Raw genomic sequence first — 15,955 nt, forward strand, 5'->3', positions numbered from 1 at the left:
TCACATTTTCTAGGTGACTTTCAAGATGTGTTATCAGAATAAGAGGATGCAGATGTTGTGTGGTCTTGTGATATGGGTGCTTGAGGATGGCGATATTTCCTTCCACTCTTCATAGACAAAGAATAGACAAAGGGGAACAAAGGAGAGGAGACACAGAGGGAGAGAAATTGGGCTGTTTAATTCATTTTAGAATGTGAATATAAAATTTCCCTGTGTGTCAAATTGTACCCCACCATATGTTCTCAAGGGATTTTCACTCTGCTGTTTATGCCTATTCATCTATTCAAGCTGGTGAATTTTAGCCTGAGCTCTAATTACCTCCCGTTGCTCAGGGATTGATATGGAGTCAAATTCAAAGACCCACTTGTCAGACTTACAAGAAAAAAAGAAAACTAATTCTAATGATCTCACTCAAGATACTTAGATTCCAGGATTACCCACTTTCAAATTCTAAAGTTATTCCTCACGCTTTTCTTCTTTGCCTTTTTGACCATATAATTGTTAGAGTTACAGCTCTCCTGCAGATGTGAGAAGTCCTTTCAGAAACCTAAGATGGAAAGAGCTGTTTTGGTGTGGCTGAAAGATTATGATCAAGGAGTTCAGAAAATTAAGTTACACTCTATTTCTGTCACAGAAAACATGGTGTCTCATTTGAAGTGGTCAGTTAATCTTAATCATTTGTATAATAAAGAAATTAGGTTAGATGAACTTAAAAGTTCTTTTTATTTCTACAGCTCTTAGCCCCGAAGGAGTTGACCTCTTAATTCCTACATAACCACAAAGTCTTTACTGTCAACCCACTCTTGATTGTACTCAGACTAATTCATAAAATGGCTCTTAAACTTCCTGCTTCCAGGCTGGAAGGAAAGCAGCTTAGACATTGTCAGTGCCATCCCTACAACAAGTAAAAAGCTGGATAAACTGAAAATCAGTGACTCTTGCTAGATCCAACAAACAATGGAAATCACAGGGCAAAACGCTACCACAAGAATTTGAGAGGCAGATAAAGAGAATCACATCTAACTGCGGAAAAATGCTTCACTGGAACCAGCAACAGGGGAAATCAATCTGAAAGAATCGCATCCTCAGACCTAGTTTCGGGAGAAGTCTCTAGGAAAACCCAGAGAAAACAGGGGAGACAAGAACAAAGACACCAGAGGAAATGACAGCTGCTGACGCCAGCAGCTGCCGACGCCAGCAGCTGCCGCAAACAGTAAACAAAGTCTAACTCCTGCCATAGAAAGGTACAATCTCAAGACAAACACCTATTGACCTCAGTTGCATTTACCCCAATTCCACTTACCCAGTACATCATGCCTGGCTTTTAACAAAAAAGTTACAAGGTGCACTAGAAGATGGAAAGCACAGTCTGAAGAGACAGAGCAGGCATCAGAACTCAGCTATGGGGCAGACACACACCAGGAATTTAAAATCACTGCAATGAGTATGTGCCCAGGGCTGACATGGAAAAGTGAGCACTAGCAAGAACAGATGGGCAATGCAGACAAAGGCAAAGGAGCTCTACGAAAGAATTCAAAAGAAATACTAGAGTTAAAAAGAGCTGTAACTGGCCAGGTGCTGCAGTGGTTCACACCTGTAATCCCAGCACTTTGGGAGGCTGAGGTGGGTAGATCACCTGAGTTTGAGACCAGCCTGGACAACATGGTGAAATCTTGTCTCTACTAAAAATACAAAAATTAACAGCACGTGGTGGCGGGCGCCTGTAGTTCCAGCTACTCAGGAGGCCGAGGCCGGAGAATGGCGTGAACCTGGGAGGCAGAGGTTGCAGTGAGCTGAGATCGAGCCACTGCACTCCAGCCTGGGCAACAGAGCGAGACTCCATCTCAAAACAAACAAACAACAACAACAACAAAAACTGTAGCAGAAATAAACAATGCTTTTGATGGTTCATCAACAGACTAGACAAAGCTCAGGAAGAAAGCCGTGAGCTTGAGGATAGGTAAATAGAAACTTCCCAAACCAAAATGCAAAGAGAAAAAAGACTGAAGAAGGTGGAATAGAATATCCAAGACTGTGGGACAATTTTAAAAACAAAGCGTACTTGTGTTTAATGGGAAAACCAGAAGGAGAAGAAAGAGAGAAAGAAACAGAAGAAATATTTTAAGCAATAATGACTATGTCTCAAAATTAGTGATAGACACCAAAGCAAAGATCCAGGAAGTTCAGAAAACACCAAGATGATAAACACCAAAAAATCTTTACTGAGGCCTGTCATGTTCAAAGTTCAGAAGATCAAAGACAAGGAGAAAATCTTAAAAAACAAAACAAAACAAAATTGCCAGAAGGGAAAACACACCTTACCTATAGATTGTAAGTATAAGGATTACATTGGATTTCTCCTGCGAAATCACAAAAGCAAGAAGGGAATGGGGTAAATCAGTTGAAGTGCTGAAAGATTAAAACCAATCTAGAGTGTTTTATTGGGAAACAGTATACTTCAACAGTGAGGGAAAAAATAAACATTTTGTCCGACAAGCAAAAATTGAGGGAATTTGTCACCAGTAGATTTGGCTAGTAAGGAATATTACAAGATGTTCTTCAAAAAGAAGGAAAATTGTACAGGTCAGAAACTCAGATACACATAAAGAAATGAAGAGTGTTGAGAAGAGGAAAATTAAGGTGAAATGAAATCTTTATTTTTTTATTCTTATTCGATCTAACAGATAACAGTTTATTCAAAATAACTCTAATAGCAATATATTTGGTGATTATCGCTTATAGATACCTGAAATGAATGATAGCAATGTTAAAATATGAAAGGAAGGAGTAGTTGGGAATACTTGCACTGCACAGGAAGTGGTATTGTGTTGTTAGAAACGGGATCGATTAGTTGTAAACGTATATTGCAAACTCAAGAGCAACCACAGAAACATATAACAAAATAAAAAGACGCATAATGTATATTCTAAGAGAAAAAAAGAAACAATATAAAATTTTGAAATAAAACCAGAGAAGACAGAAAACAATAAGAGACAAAAAATAAAGAAAAAGAAATGCAATGAATAGAAAACAATAATATGGTAGATAGTATTCTAACCACATAGACAATAATTTCAAACCTAAACAGTTAAACTCACCTATTAAAAGATGGATAGTGAGATTACACAAGATGAAATAAAACAGAAAAAGAGACCTAACTGTATGTTTTCCAGAAGATACCCACTTTAAATATAAAAACACAGATAGATTAAAAGTAAAAGGATCGAGAAGGATATACCATGCTAACTCTAATAATGAAAAGAAAGTTGCAGTAGCTTTATTAACTTCATAAAGATGTTCTTAGGAGTGGAGAAAGGGAAATTTAATTTTAGATCATGACACTGCTAATTACCGTAAGCTTTGTGCAGGGAATGTCATGCTCAGCATGAAAGGAACAAATATTAAAGTCTCCACAGCAAGGGATTTTTACTAAGTGTTGTTGTTTACATTCCTTTTAAAGCATGCTGTAGGTCCACTTTGAACTCGAATGCTTTCTTCAACCTGGTGTACAGAAAAAAGCCTACTGGATCCAAAGGCTAATAAGTTTGCTGACTTTCTGTCAGATTCAATCCATAACACTGCTAGATGATGTTTCAAACATATTATTATCATTCAATTTTCCCACTCATGATGTCTCTTGTTTTTCCTTCTATTTCCAGTTGAAACATGTGCCTTGATTTTAAGACCTACTGTAACATGGACCAAACCTGCTAGGCACTGAATACCGGCTGGTCCAATTGGACTCATTTTCCTATAGCCTTCTGTGTCCACCAACTTCCTCTGGGCCTTTCAGTTTATCTATCCAGTTATTAGTAAAAAATAATTTAGCAACTTCTATGAAATATTGTAAATATTTTTATTCCCTTTGACAAAAGTGTTCTAATTCCACTTCTTTAAATCAACCATAAAGAAATAACTAAGTTTTAACTAAAAAAGGAAAAAAAAGTGTCACAGTTTGTAATGGTGAAATTGAGAAGAAATTTATAAAATGTGTTTTTCAAAAAAAGGAAAATGATATAGGTCAGAAACTCAGATATACATAAAGAAATGAAGGTTGTTGAGAAGAGGAAAATAACCGTGAAATAATTTTTTTTTTGTTTTTTCTTTTTTTTTTTTTTGATCTAACAGGTAACAGTGTGTTCAAAATAACAAACTGCTATTTAAAACTGTTATTAATTTAAAATGTTATTAAAGTTTGTTAACAATAACTGTTATTAATATGTAATTTCTATATACTAGCAATGAATAATCTAAAGATGAAATTAAGAAAAAAATCCGTTCACAACAGTATAAAAAATAGTAAAATACCTGAAGGGATAAATTTCACCAACTAAGTTCAAATCTTGCATTCTGAAAACTATAAGTCACTATAGAATGAATTAAAAAATATGTATAAGTGGGACAATATCCTGCATTCATAGATGTGGATACATAAAGTAGTGAACATGGGAGTACTTGCCAAATAGCTCTACAGATTAAATGCAATACTTATCAAATCTCAGCAGCAGCATAGACAGAAATTAACAAGGTTGTTCTAAAATTAATATTGAAATGCAAGTGACCCACAGTAGCCCCTCCCTGCACCCCCTCCACACACAGGTACTTAAAAAATAAACCAAGGTGAAGTACTCACATCAGCTGATTTTAAAATGCACTACAAAGCTACAATAATCAAAGGCATGTGCTAAGAGACATGATAGATAGATAGATAGATAGATATAGATGAATACATAGATGATAGATACATAGGTGATAGAATAGATAGATAGATAGATAGATAGATAGATAGATAGATAGATAGATAGAAAATAATTGGGAGTTCAGAAATAAATGCTTATATTTAGCATCAGTTAAGTTTTGACAAGAATGCCAAGACAATCTAATGGGGGAAAGAATATTCTTTTCAGTAAATGGTTCGAGGACAACTGAATATTCACATGCAAAAATGAGTAAATAAATAAAGTTATAATTGACACTACCTCACACTATATACAGAAATTAATGCAAACTGGCTGAAGGATGTAAACATAAGACCCAATATATAAACCCTTAAACGAAAACGTAGGAGGAAATCTTCACTATCTTGAATTAGCAGATTGTTTCTTAATTATAACAATAAAAGCATGAGCAACAAAAGAAAAAGTTACATGAATTAGATTTGGGCAAATATTGAAATCAAAAATATTTTGTGTTTCAAAGTACACCATCAAAAAAGTAAAAAGACAATCCGCAAAATGGGAAAAAGTATTTAACATCATCTATCTAATAAGGGATCTGTATAAAGAATATTTAAGAAATCTTGTAACTAAACAACATTAATAGAAAAAAAGCCTATTAAAAAATTGTCCACGGAGCTGAAGAAACATTTCTTCAAAGAAGATATGGCCAAAAAGCACATGCAAATATGCTCAACCTCATTAGCCTTTAGGGAAACCAGGGCAAAGTCACAATCAAACACTGCTTTGCACCGACTAGCAGGACTCTAATCAAAAAGACTGACTAACAGCAAGGCTTGGGAGGACATGGAGAAACCAGAACCCTCGTGAACAGATGGCAGGTGAGTTTGTAAAACGGTGCAGTCCTGTTGAAAAGCTTTTTGACAGTTCATAAAACTTGTAAGCATAAACGTTCCATGACCCAGCATGTCCACTCCTAGGCGTACACCCAAGGGAACTGAAAACATGTCCGCGAAAACCATGAGTCAATGTTCGTGAACAGTGTTGTTCATAAAAGGCAAACAGTGAGAACAACCCAAATGTCTATCAACAGTTGAGTGGATAAACAGAATATTATCTGTCCGTAAACAGAATATTATTTACCCGTACTAAGGAATAAAGTGTTACTGACACGTGCTGCTGTGTGGATGAACTTGAGAACATTAGACGAAGTGGAGGAAGCTAGGCACAGAAGTCCGCTGTGTGATTCCACAGACATGGAATGTCCAGGATAAGTGACTATGAAGAGAGAAAGCAGTTCACAGTTGCCTGGGGCTGGCGAGTTAAAGGAAAACGACTGCTCACTGACACAGGGTTTCTTCTGAGGCTGGTGAAATTCTAAAATTGACTGTGGTGGTTGCCCATCTCTGTGTACATTGCATTAACCACTGACGTCTGCACTTCAAATGGGTGCATGGTATTGCATGTGAACTCCATATCAATAAAGTCATTTACAAAAGAATGAAGGAGAGGTCCAAACCCAGGAAACAGAATGAAAACATCCAAAATTTCAATTGCTGCATGAAAACAACAAGAGCTGACTTCTGCTTTCACACCAGAATGTAGTGGGTTGGGAGAAATTTCACTTTAAAATTTATGTCATAAAAGAGCCTGGGTACTTTTCTCTGCCAGCCCTAGCAAGCTAACAGAGTTGACCCTTGAACAACGCAGGGTCTAGGGGTGCCAAGGCCCTGTGTAGTAGAAAATCCGAGTATAAATTTTCACTACACAGAATCTTAACTACTAAAGACTGCTGTTGACCTGAAACCTTACTGATAACAAAAACGGTTAACACATATGCTGTGTAAGTATTGTATACTGTCTCACAATGGAGTAAGCCAAAGAAAAGGTTATTAAGAAAATGATAAGGAAGAGAAGGCATACTTACAGTACTGCACTGTATTTATCAATACCATACGTTTACAGCATCTGTTGATAAGATGAATCATCTACCTGAATGATGGGCAACCGCAGCTGCAGACCTCAATCTACGGGACGTATCAAGCAATTCACCTTTTTCTTGTAACATCGTAACTTTTTCCCGCTTTCTTGGGAGCACTTCCACCATCACGAGAGGCATTTAGTATGGGTCCCATGGTGTTATCACGGTTTGTGGTATTGACTAAACAACGAAAAATCCAAGAGAACCAGGAGAGATCACTTTTTACTGTGATACACAATTTACCCAAGAGACAAACTGCTCATGCAGACGTGATGAGCGTCACAGGGCATTTTAACTAGATATTTGCAACACGGGCTCACTGCAATAGCAACAGAAGGTGGCTATGAAATGATGACAGTAGTGCCCAATGTACTACAGTTAATTGTATGCAGTTACGATTTAATACTGTGTCTTCACATTTGCTTACATTTTTCTCGAATGTGAATGGTGCTACATGTGTCTTAGGTTTTGGGATTTTATTGTAATAGATTTGTGTATCTTTTATGGTAGTAAATTATAAAATAGACGAGCATCCACATACATTTTGTGCGTTTATAACATATTTAACTTTTAAATTTTTTGACTATTTTTAGATTACAAAATTCATCTGTGAGATTTTTCACATTGTCACACATCTCCAAAACAGTTTTCAGTGTATTTAAAAATATCTGCGTATAAGTGGACCCATGCAATTTGAATCCCTGTTGTTCAAAAGTCAACTGTATAATGTACAAGCGAATTACATACTATGTGTAATAATGCAGACAGTTGAGAGATAGTCTCTACTAATGCTATGTCAATGTAATTGCAGTTAATAATAAAGCATTTCAAACATGTGGAATAATATGAAAAGTCACGCAATAGAGATTTATGGCTGTTTTAACCATACCCGTGCCCTGAGTGGAGTACCTGTGCAGAGGTTTGCACTTTGCTAGGGGATAAACATGAGGCTATTTCTGGAGACGCGTTTTCTTGGCGGGGGGGGAAAGAGTATTTCTAGGAGAAACTACGCTACAAGTATTAGTTAATTATAGCAGAAACTTCAAAGAAATCGACATTTGTGTTTCCATCTCCAGACCACCAAAGATGAGAGTGGTCTGTCTTATAGTATAAAGAGACTTTAAGAAAAATATTTCAGAAGCATTTCTCTAAGTTATTAACTCAATTATACTGTTCTAGATTTAGAACTTCTTAAACATTTTTATAAGATTGTGTTCATTATATTGACTTTTTCTTTTTTCTCCAAATCTTAGACATGGTGAAATCAATTTATGGTGTTAAGCCCAGTCCTTTAAGAAGCAGCAAATAATTTTTGTTTTTGTAATATTAATGAAATTGAAAATGATATGTAGTGTAGGAGATACTGATACATTCTGACTTTATATGACATTGCTTTATAAAAAAATAAATGTTTTGGCCTGGCGTAGTGGCTCACGCCTGTAATCCCAGCACTTTGGGAGCCTGAGATGGGCAGATCACCTGAGGTCAGGAGTTCAAGACCAGTCTGGCCAACATGGTGAAACCATGTCTCTCCTAAAAAACACAAAAATTAGGGGCGTGGTGGCGGGCACCTGTAATCCTAGCTACTCACGAGGCTGAGGCAGGAGAATTGCTTGAACCCGGGAGGCAGAAGATGCAGTGAGCCGAGATCACACCACTGCACTCCAGCCTGGGTGACACTGAAAGACTCAGTCTCAGAAAAGAGAATATTAAATAATAATTTTTAGAAAGTTTCATTCTGATAAGTAGGGTCATTTTTGAAATGTCAACATCAAAACTAAGTTTTGCAAACAACTTTGACTTATTCAGGTTAAGAACATATTAACTCTCAGTTCTTATTAGGGAGCTTAGTGTTTCTCATTCTAGAAAGTTTAAACTCAGTCACAATTTTCCTATTGCTGATTGTTTTTTAACTCAGATCAAAAGACGTGATTGATCTTATTGGGGTTTTTTTGTTTCATTTTGTTTTATTATGTACCTTCAGTTCCTTATTGGAATAAAAAGCTCTGGAAGTTCAATGCTTTTATGATATGGAAACTTGAGTTCAAAGTTGTCTTCCTTTGGCGTGCTTCTGTTTCAAACCCACTGAGCCCAAATATGTGTTTTCAGGACATGGATTTAAAAAAAAAAAAAAAAACTTTACATTTCTTATAAGTTTCTTACATTTCAACCTGACTAATTCATTTAGCCTTTTATTTAACAGGTGCTTTTGAATTCTTAATACATGCAAGCACTGGAGAGGAACAAGTATGGGAATAAACACAAGGCTGAAATGTACCGCACAGGTGCCATGTGGGAGATGCAGGGATCTAGGGTTATTGCTACTGACAAACTAGGAAAAAGCTTTCCTCAATCTCTTTCTGAAAAAAACAAGTAGTGTTTGTTAAGATAAAGATGGGCAATACATTTAAGATATAACAACATGTGATAAAAACAAGTGAGAAGGTTAAAAAGTGAAAAAACATGAGAGAGTATAGATGTTACCTGGAATCAATATTTATAGATAAAGCAAGCAGAAAATTGGCTGAAAATACAGAAATCACAGTAGTCTCCAATGGCTTAAGCACAACTCTGTATATTTTCAGTTAATAAATTGAAAACTATTAAGTTACTGAACAATTATGTGAAATAATCCAACTGTAGCATAAAAATTGAATGACAGTTTCTTTTATATGCGTCAAAAAACAAATGAACCATGAAAATACATCTCCCTTTGGAGAAAAAATGCCAAATGTGCTTACTTCATTAGTATTTCTTGACTAGCCCATTTCTTGGTTTCCTTTTTATTTAAAAAATGCAACAATATATGTCACCTTTTAAACACTGGGAATCTTTTCTGAACCTGTGAACCTAAAAAAAAGTCATTTAAATTTTATTTTACATATTTACATCACAAGAATCCTTGTGCTGATCTTCTAAATCTACACCCTCCTCCTTCACTCACACCTGCTCCATCTCTAACCTTGGGCAACCACTAACATGTTCTCCATTCATGTAACTTTGCTCTCTCCATAATGTTAGATAATTAAAATTATACAGTAGGTAACCTTTTGGGATTACCTTTTTTTTTACCTAGCATTTTTTTTTTCTCAGGCATTCATCCAATTTGTTGCATGTATCAATGAAAACTTACGTTCTTATAAACACTTGTACACAAATGTTTATAGAAGTGTTATTTGTAATAGTCTCAAACTGAAAATCATTCAGTTATCTTTTAACAGATGAATGGTTAAACAAGTTGTTGTACATCTGATATAGTTTGGCTGTGTCCCCACCCAAATCTCATCTGGAATTGTAGCTCCCATAATTCCTACACGTCATAGGAGGGACCTGGTGGGAAGTAATTGAATCATTGGTGTGGGTTTTTCCCATGCTATTTTCGTGATAGTGAATAAAGTGAATAAGTCTCACAAGATCTGATGTTTTATAAAGGGCAGTTTCCCTGCACATGCTTGTTGCCTGCCACCATGCAAGACATGCCTTTGCTCTTCCTTCATTTTCCATCATGATTATGAGGCCTCCTCAGCCATGTGGAACTGTGAGTCCATTAAACCTCTTTTTCTTTATGAATTACCCACTCTCGAGTATGTCTTTATCAGAAGCATGAGAACTTACTAATACAATATCCATATCATCATATACTACTCACCAATGAAAAAGAATTGAGCATTGATACATTATTGTACTTTTAACCTATTTTTATCTTTATACTGAAATATGCTTGTCTCACACAGCAAATAATTGGGTCTTGCTTTTTTATTCAGTATGACGATCTGAAATTTAGATGGAAAATATTTATCATTTACATTTAGTATGATTATTTGATATGGCTGTGCTAAATTTATATTTTTGCAAAATTAATTTTATTGGTCCCATCTCTTCTCTGGCCTCCCTTCCTGTTTTTTGTACATTCTATGGGATCACTCAAACAGTTTTGTGATTACCTTTTATGTCTTATTGTTGTATTCATCATCATGCTCTGTTGCTTTTTTTAGTGATTTCCTTAGATTGGTTGTATATACATCTTTGACTTATCATAGTTTATCTTCAAATGATATCATACCACTTTACATATAATTAAAGGACTTTAAAATAATGTGCCTCTAGCTGTCTCCTCCTCATCTTTTCATTATTTTTATACACTTTATTTTTACATGTTGTAACCTCCACTATATTGTTATCTGTATATAAACAACTTACCTTTAAAAGAAACTTAAAGAATTTTTTACATTTGCTTATACAGTTATGATTCCCAGATCTTTTTATTTCTTCGTGCTTATCTGTACTTCCTCTGGTATCATTCTCCTTCTACGTGGAGGAATTCCATGTTTCTAATAGTGCAAGTCATAAAATAGAGCTGATAATAAAATCATTCAACTTTGTGTGCCTGAAAAAGTCTTAATATGACCTTTGTTTTTGGAAGATATCTTTGTTAGGCGTAGAATTCTGGGTTGACGGTGGCTTCCATTCAGGACTTCACAGATGTCTCTGTCAATTGCTCAGTCTCACTGTTTTCGTTGAGAAATCTTCCGTATTTGCTCTTTGGTGCTCATATAGAAAGGGTATTTTTTTTTCTCTGCTTCTAAGAATTTATCTGCATTGACTTTGAGCAATCTGATTAAATGATGCATTAACATTTTAAAAAATATTTTTGCACCTTGAGGATTTTAATGCTTCTTGGATCTGTAGGTTCAGACTTCTGATTCGATTGGGAAAACTTTCTGCAATCACTTCTTCAAATACTTTTTCGCTCCCATCCATCTTTAGGGACTCAAATTATCTGAATATTTGGCTGTCTGATGTTGTTCCCTACCTCACTGATTCTCTGATATTTAAAAACAATTTTTTTCTCTGTGTGGTTCATTTTGGATTATTTCTGTCGCTAGGCCTTCAAGTTCACTAATCTTTTTTCTGTTCTGTTCAGTGTGGCATTGATTTCATTCACTATATCGTTTATCTTCAGCATTGTATTTTTCATCTGCAACAATTCAGTTTGGGTTTTGTTCTTCTTTTTTTTTGTCTTTTTGAGATGGGGGTCTCACTATGTTGGTCAGGTTGGTCTTGAACTCCTGGCCTCAAACAGTCCTCCCACCTTAGCATCTCAAAGTGCCAGGATTACAGCTGTGAGCCACTGTATGTGGCCAGTTAGGAGTTTTTTACAAAACATATTTCTTTACCCCATTTTACTTTTTAACAAATATTTGTAATGCAGTTATAATAACTGTTTTAATATATTTTTCTGCTACTTGTAAGATCTGTGTCCTCTCTGTATCTTTCTGAATGGAATGATTTTCTCACCCTTGTGGGTCATATTGTCCTGCTTTTCTGCACGTTTGTCCATCTTTGATTGGATGCTGGACATTAAGAACTTTACCTTTCTGGGTTCCCAATTTGTATATTGCTATGATAGATGTATTACTATTTATCTTATCTATTCTGCACTTTGTTTCTGCCATTACATTTTTAAAACTAAATATTAATGCATGAGCCTTTATATATGTTTTCTCATTTTATATTCATATTTTATTATATTTTCTTTTATCAATTAGCATCTTTTTAGACATATTAAAGTGTTTGCCTTGTTCCCATATGTTTGCTGCTGATGAGATCTTAACGCTGTTTGTTGTTGTCTTGAAATATCTGTGCTTCGCAATTTAACATTCACTTTGGTTTCCAATCAGTCATCCTTCAGCTGTTCTGGGAGGTAATGTACATGACAGAAGCCAGTAAGCTCCTTCTTGTGTTTGGAAAGACACAGGTTCTAGAGTGTAGAGCATCGGCCACCAGGAAATTACTCTGTTTAGAACTCAAACTAGCTGCATAAGGAGAAGCAATATTAGAATGAGAGACAACTCAGAGTTGAATGAATCAGCTATGGGGTGTGGAAGAGAAATGTTGAGAAATTAACCTCCTAAAACTTATCTGACCACATCATCTGCCTTTCCCAGCTCATCGTCTAAGCTAATATGGTTTTATTTCTATGTTTTATTTTTATTATTTAGAAACGTGATCTCACTCTGTCACCCAGACTGGAATGCAGTGTGCAATCATAGTTCACTGCAGCCTCAAATTACAAGCAATCCTCTTATTTCAGCCTCCAGAGTGGCTGGGACCACAGGCACGCACCACCGTGCCTGGATAATTTTTGTATTGTTTGTAGAGACAAGGGTCTCATTATGTTGCCCAGTCTGGTCTCAAACTCCTGGATCCAAGTGATCCTCCCACCTCGGCCTCCCTGAGTGCTGGGACTACAAGCATGAGCCACCATGCCTGGTTCTGATTTTACTCAGAATCTTATGTACCTGAGGTCTAAGTCTCATTTGTTTCAGATATAAGTGCCAGGTGAGAGGAAGCTAAGATGGCTCTCTGGCATCTCATTTCCTGTTAGGGTATTCTCCCACAGTTGTGCCTGTCCACTTCCATCCCTATGCCACATTCACCCTCCATTACAAGCACACTGGCCAAGTGTGGTGGCTCACGCCTGTAATCCCAGCACTTTGGGAAGCCGAGGCAGGCAGATCACTTGAGATCAGGAGTTGGAGACCATCCTGGCCAACATGGTGAAACTCTGTCTCTACTAAAAATATAGAAATTAGCTAGGCACGATGGCACCTGCCTGTAATCCCACGTAGTCGGTAGGCTGAGACAGGAGAATCACTTGAACCTGGGAGGCGGAGGTTGCAGCGAGCAGAGATAGTGCCACTGCACTCCAGCCTGGGTGAGAGAGTAAGACTCCATCTCAAAAAACAAAAACCAAGCACACTAATTTGAAACAGATCTTTTAACTCATGGGTTTTTCACCATTTCCTAGGAATTTTGCTCAGCAACTCCTCTGAGATTAACTGAGGGAAGAAGCCAGCAGTCATGGTAACTGAACCTCTTCATGGCAATTTAATACCTTATTAATCAACTTTATCTGTTACCTGTGTACACAATATTGTTTCTAAAACAAATCACCCTAAAGTCAGTGACTTAAAACATTTATGGTTGATGAGTGCAGCAATCCACCATGGCACTTGTATACCTATGTTAACAAACCTGCACGTTCTGCACATGTACCCCAGAACTTAAAGTATAATTTCAAAAATTTTTTATGAAAATATAAAATGAAAACTAAGAAAAACAATTATAATTTATTTTGGGGATCTGTTTTGGCTGAGGGTCAGCGTGTGCGGTGGACGCTTTTGCTCATCTCAAGTGGGCTAACTCGAGGCTCTCTGGACAGCAGCGTTTGCACAACCTCAGCTGGATTTGGGTGAGGGGTAGCTTTGCCCCATCCTCCCTACAGTGGGAAGGGATTGAATGTTAAATGGCCAATACGTATATGCAGGAAGGGGTGGAGCTTGGACAGATCGTGCCCTCTGCTACATCCAGGGACTCTTATCTTAATCTGCTTGGGCTGTTACAAGAAAATACCACTAACTGGGTGTGTAAACAACCAACATTTATTTTCATTGTTCTAGAGACGGAGAAGTCCATGAGGCATCAGTGGATTTTGGTGTCTGCTGAGAGTTCAATTCCTGCTTCAGACATAGCACCGTCTCTCTCAGTCCTCTCATGGCTGAAGGAGAAGCAAGGTCTCTGGGGCCTCTTTTATAAGGGAACAAATCCTTACAGGCTCTGCCCTCATGAATTAATCTCCTCCCAAAGGCTCTACTTCCTAATGCCAATTTCAACATATGAATTTGATGAGGATCACAAACATTCAGCTCTTTCCAACTGTTTCCTCGGAGTTTATAAACAGTGAGATCTGTCTCAGTGTGTCTCAGTGTATCTCAGTTTTGTTGGACTTCTGTTTCTTTACTCATTGTAAGAGTTCACTCTTGTGTAGAACTCTCTGGTGAACTTGATTTTCTCTTCTCCTATGACCCTCAATAAGTAAATTTACAATGTTAGTATTTAATAAAAGTTCAATATTAATTCAAGAAAGAAGGAGTAAGAAATTAGAGTTCCTTTAGAGATGCTATGCTTTTCTATACTGATCATCTAAATTATTATTATTTTTGTCTATGATATCGATACTGGGAACCACTTAGAATACCTTTAGAAATATAGTTGGTTTGAGAACAAAAAAGAACCAATCTGACTGAGGTCACGTTTCTGAGACCTGCCATAGAGGCTGTGCTAGACATGCAGTTTTATGGCCAGTATCAAACTTGTGCCCAGGTTTTTCAACTAAAATTTTAAATTTCTCTTGATAGTAGGGAAAGAGTTGTCTCACTATATTAATAGCCTATATTTCTGGGTCATTCTGGAAATGGAAAAAATTAACAAGAAAAAGAAAGATAGTATGTTTCAATCTGTGCTATGCATATGAAACTGGCGAAGGGTCCAAATTCTACCTTAAGCACATTTGTTTGATGACAAGAAAATTAGAAGTCCACTACATTCCTAGGAACGTCCCACTATTCATGCTAAGCCCTGTCTCCATCATAGGTCTGTGTCCCTCTCACAATCTTCTCCCAGTGCAAAGGTTTTGCTTTCTTCCCATAGGACGTGGCCCAGAGTTTTAAGGCTTTCATTATTACAGCTTGTGATGGGTGAGCAAACCAGTCCACATTACGGTATTCAGTGAAGACAACCATTGGTGTCTGCTGGACTGTGGAGTACATTCATTTTTTTCCACCCACCACAAATTTATGAAGGATGAGGATTAATGCAATATTGCCAAATATGTAAGCTCGTTAAATGAAGAGCTTCTAACTGACGTGTGCCCTGTCTTACTTGAAGGAATTGCACTGAGCAATCTCTGAGGAGAACTGAAAGTCCGTTTCATTGCCGTGACCAGAGACGTCTGCTAGCTCTTTTCTCTGATGGCCCCTAGAGAGCTACAGAGTCATGGGTTTTTGTTGTTGTTGTTTTAAATTTTCACCCGAAGTATAAGTGAGCAAATCACCATTCATCTACATACAAAAATAAATATTGGGGTGAAATTCATGGAACCCAGTCATTCAGGGCTCTCTCCTCATACTCCTGTAACTGAAGCAGGAGACAGTGGCCTATGGATAGTATCCATAGTCACATAACAACCCACGCAGGGCTCAGGGGCAGAAAACAAGCCAATCACACATTTCCATGATCTCTCATGGTTCTATGCTGTCTAGCTAGTGATGTGATCCTCACCTTGAGTTTCCCAGGTTCTAAAGAACACGTGGTTGGAGTTCTCTTGAAGTCATCCTGCCATCTGTTGGCTGGGACCCCAGCGGGGCCAGAGCCCCTGAATAGCCCCTCCTTGTGGGCTGGGCCTCCACACACCGTGGTGACTGGGTTCTGAAGGAAAGTGGAGAAGCTGAGTGGC

General features: G+C 37.2%; 1 long non-coding RNA gene across 1 annotated transcript in view; it reads right to left on the reverse strand.

Moving 5' to 3' along the window:
* LOC139355949 (uncharacterized) overlaps positions 1-15,955 on the reverse strand; it is a 36,833-nt gene extending 20,878 nt beyond the window's left edge. The window contains exons 1-2 of the long non-coding RNA XR_011607307.1: positions 15,781-15,955; positions 6,604-6,837 (exon numbers count right to left, since the gene is read on the reverse strand). This is a non-coding gene — a long non-coding RNA (uncharacterized lncRNA). The remainder of the gene's footprint in view (positions 1-6,603; positions 6,838-15,780) is intronic.

Source organism: Macaca nemestrina, chromosome 8 (assembly GCF_043159975.1).
Source record: "Macaca nemestrina isolate mMacNem1 chromosome 8, mMacNem.hap1, whole genome shotgun sequence".
Lineage (NCBI taxonomy): Eukaryota > Metazoa > Chordata > Mammalia > Primates > Cercopithecidae > Macaca > Macaca nemestrina.